The sequence below is a fragment of the Silene latifolia genome, chromosome 1 (genome assembly GCF_048544455.1).
Source record: "Silene latifolia isolate original U9 population chromosome 1, ASM4854445v1, whole genome shotgun sequence".
NCBI classification, from domain to species: domain Eukaryota; kingdom Viridiplantae; phylum Streptophyta; class Magnoliopsida; order Caryophyllales; family Caryophyllaceae; genus Silene; species Silene latifolia.
In genome coordinates, this window is record NC_133526.1 from 135449785 (window position 1) to 135454092 (window position 4308).

Genomic DNA, 4308 nt, shown 5'->3' on the forward strand with positions numbered 1-4308 from the left:
TTGATTGAAAATGTTAACTACATTACATATTAAAACTGTATACTAAAAAGAACTCAAAGTGGAAACGTGGAATAAAAAAGATAAAAATCTTTAGAAGTGAAGATGAAGAATGAGATTTAACATGTGGAGCAGTAGCATTGGAGGGAGCCCAAAAAGCATTACCCATAAAATTATCAGAATATTGTCTCCGATGATTAGCACTTCAAATCGTAGATCTTTGAGTTTGTCTATTATCCATAAAATTATCAGAAAATTGTCCCAACAGGTAATGATGTATTGATGTGGGTTGGTAATTTGGAATGCAAAAGCTCCGGATTTATGTCATCAATTCGTTCAACAACTGAAAAAGGAAATTGAAATCAATTTGGGAAAATTAATTTAGGGTTTTTGATTGAGGGGATGTTCTAAGGTTATAGTAAAAGGGAAACCGGTTGTACAGGAGAATGGGTGGATTAGTTTGGATTATTCTCATTTATTTCATGAACCTATTATTAATTGTTACTATATGAATAATAAAGAGTTATAGAGAGAATATAGAGACCCGAAAAAGTATTAGCTTTACCCATAAGAAGAGGTATATATAGTGCAAGAGTACATCGTAATATGGTAATAGAATATCTTCTAAAGATATGCTAATATATAGACATCCATATAATATCTAAAAATATTTCATAACATTAATAGAATATTCTTTAATTATCCCTAGGTTTCTAAGTTAGATTCACTGTACTGGTTGGTTGAATGTGAAGGTGCCCTCGCTAGACTCGGATCATTTAGATTGTGTTATGGATTGGATCTTGATCATAATTCCGATAATTTCAAGTTTATGTTTATATTTAGAAGAAACGAGCCATTTAGATTGTACATAGACAAGTTAAGCTAACATACTTGGGTCGGTCGTGTTGGGTCGGTCGTGTTGAGAGTTAATTCAAGTTTCGCTATTTCGGGTCATATTTTGATAGTCAGCTCTGTTGGGAAGTAATCCCAACATTAAAGATAGTAGAGTAACATATAAAGTTCTTAATATGTTAGAGTTATGTTTGAAGCTACTTGTATTTACATGTTAAATTTTTATTATGTTATAAGTGTAAATGTTGGGAGTTAGACATGTAAGATATTATGACTCTTAATGTGAGTATGTTGAAGTTAGGACTTATGATCTATATATAAAGGTCATTAGTCATGTTGGATAAGCAAGTGAGTAGATGCTTAATATCCCGAGTTAAGCATAGATTGAAATCTTAGCGAGTAGCTAATTGTTGGAAGATTGATATTGTGTTATTGTTAGTGTTTGAAGAATAATAATACAAGATTGGATTGTGGGTTAATCACATAACAAAATATCGTGTCTTTGCATTATATGTTATTTGTACCAAAAACCCCTAACAAGCTCATTATGTTAAAAGAGTAGGGAGTTGATACCAAAACCCGACCCCATGTCAAACTTGATCGGATCCCCGAAACCCGAACCGATACAACCCCAAAATATAGCAATCTGAAACCAACCCCTTTCTTTATGGACCCGACATCCAATACAACCCAGATATTCAGTGACCCAAATCCGATATTGACCCGCCAATATGATTTTAGTATGAGTCTGTTTTGTACTGTTTTTTGGGATCAATGGTAAAAATAGCTGAGACGCAATGCTAAGTCAACAGCATATGCATAAGCATAAGATTACAACTGTGAAGCAACACTAGAAACACATTACACATTTACTGATCTACTAATAAAACGATCTGAACTCACATTCTTACATTACTTGAGCTTAAACCAATCTCACACAGAGGTAATACAGTACGTAGTTGTTGTATTAAGGACAAGGCTTGGAGCACATGCAACGCCGGCGAAGTCCATGGCAATCGCCATTAGTATATCCCTCTGTCGCACAAACCGATATACAATTGGTGTCTCGAGTGCAAATCCCCCTGAACTTTTGGCTTGCACGCTTGCACATCCTAGCTTCCACAATACTTCCTGCAAACCATTCTATTTTCCATCCAAATCAATAAGGGTGTATTTGGATTGAGTGATTTGGAGAGAAAAGAAAGGGAGGGTGAAGGGAAATGGAGGGGGAGAGATTTGGAGGGATCTAATTTCCGTCCTCCAAGCCTAATCAAAATCTCTCCACAATAGGCGAGATTTGGAGGGAAATTGTATCCAAACACACACACCCCATTCCCCCTCCCCTTCCCTTCTCTCCCTTTCCCTTCCCTCCTTCCCCTTCCCCCTCCCCTCCTCTCCATTTCCCTCCACTTTTACTATCTACACACACCCTAAAATTCAATTCGAGTTGTTACAAACTAATTGAAGATATATTAGCATGCAATTGACTTTGATGAGTTGGGATAAATATATATATTCCCTCTGGATAGGAAAAATGGAGGGAAAGGGAGGGGAGGGGAGGGGGAAGGAAGAGTCCCTCCAAATCTTGCCAATGTTGATGGGAAAATAATTTGCCTTGTAGGAAGGATCCATTTTCCCTCCCCTCTAAATCCCTCTACCTTCATTTTGCTAACCAAACAATGAATTTCTTATCCTTCCAATTCTCTCCCTTCCCTTTCCCTCCAAATCCCTCAATCCAAACACAGCCTAAGTCCCTCTCTCCCGGTCATTTGTTGTCTTTTTTCACAGTCATTTGTTATTATTTCTATTTTGAGAATGAACTTGATGACCAGTTTAATCATTCAAACTTAATTTATTCCACTTGTTATTTAGTAATTGACCCTCTTTCCTTGGTCTTTGTGCCAAAAAGAAAGAACAATTGACCAGGATGGAAGGAGTATTTATTAGGAAAATGAGGTAGTACTACCTAATGGTACCAAATTGGAGTACTACCGAATGCGTGGCAGCAAATTTAAAGGCATTTTGGCCGGCACAAATACTTATATAAGACGGCTTTATAAAGCCGTAAAGCCGGTATGTAGTAAAACAAGTTATTAGTTACTTCCTCCGTTTTTATATGATCTACCCATAGTGTAGTATTTTAATAAAATGTATAGATTATATGAAAACGGAGGAAGTATTACTCTTTCCGCTTTGGTCATTTATTTACCTTTGTGTCAAGACACAAAGACCAATGTAAAAGGAAATGACTAATTATTTGATAACAAGTAGACCAAATTATTTGTGAATGATCAAATTATTGATTAAAAATATTTACAAAATAGAAAGGTAAATAAATAGAAAGGTAAACAGAGTGGGAACAAAAAATAAAATAGGTAAACAAATGACGTGGAGAGAGCAGAGTACATTATATATAGAATCGGAGCAAGTCTTTAATTTGTAAAAGCCGGTCTCTTAGACGATTAGTCAATTAATTACCCATAACATATGCCCCATTTATAAACATGCGTGACCTAAAAACGTACTCCCTCCTATTCCGAATAACTGTCCCATTTGGACAATGGCACGAAAATTAAGAAATGGAGTTAAATTAATGAAAAGTATTGTATAGGGGTAAGAATATACGGAGTAGGAGTTAAATAATAAAAAGTATTGAATTTGATGGTTTAGGGGTGGTTGGAGTGGTAAATAAAGAAAAGAGCCAAGGGTAGGAAGGTCAAAAAACATGTCCAAATATGCCAAATGGGACAGTTATGTGAATAGACGGAAATGACAAATGGGACAGTTATTCGGAATAGGAGGGAGTATTTATTTTGAATGGAAAAGATGTACTCCGTATAAAGATTAAAGTACCTGTGGCGAAGGCAACCAACAGCACAAGCAAAATAGCAGCAAAAGGCTTCACTGAGTGCTTCATGTTTTACTTAAACCTGAATTTGGTTGTCTTTTCTTTTGGTTATTTTAACCAGCAACATATTTGCAACGTCTATTTATACGTAAAAATTGCTCTTGTGCATGCAGGAGTGGGATTTGGCTTCATGCATGTATTTACACGTATCCTCTTGTTGTCATTCAAAGATGAAACTAATGCTGTTATCAGAATGCATGGTCCCAAAACACCACTTGATTGAATTAATTAATTAATTAATTAATTAATTAATTATAATAAGATTTAATTATTGGTTTACATTTACTTTTGGTATAAAGATGAGAAAAAAGGAGAGCGATAGGAGAAGGGAGCGAATTATTTATAGTTATTGTTATTAGATTACAAGAAAAAAAATAGTATATATCAATGATTAAATTATTCATAAAAATATTTTTCAATATAAAAATGTGAACAACAAAAAATAGATGAGTTTTTTTGTCAAAAACTACCTAATATTTACCTTAATTTCATAAATACTACCTAAAGTTTTTAATTTCGCAAGGAACTACCTAATATTTTTTTAGCTTTAA

At 34.6% G+C, this 4308-nt stretch overlaps 1 long non-coding RNA gene across 1 annotated transcript; it reads right to left on the reverse strand.

Annotated features, from left to right (window-relative positions):
• Window positions 1-1650: 1650 nt before the first annotated feature.
• LOC141604677 (uncharacterized) lies at window positions 1651-3789 on the reverse strand. Its single transcript, XR_012526186.1, has 2 exons — window positions 3703-3789; window positions 1651-1992 (listed from the first exon to the last, which is right to left on the reverse strand). It is a non-coding gene; the product is annotated as an uncharacterized LOC141604677 (long non-coding RNA).
• Between the last annotated feature and the right edge of the window lie 519 nt (window positions 3790-4308).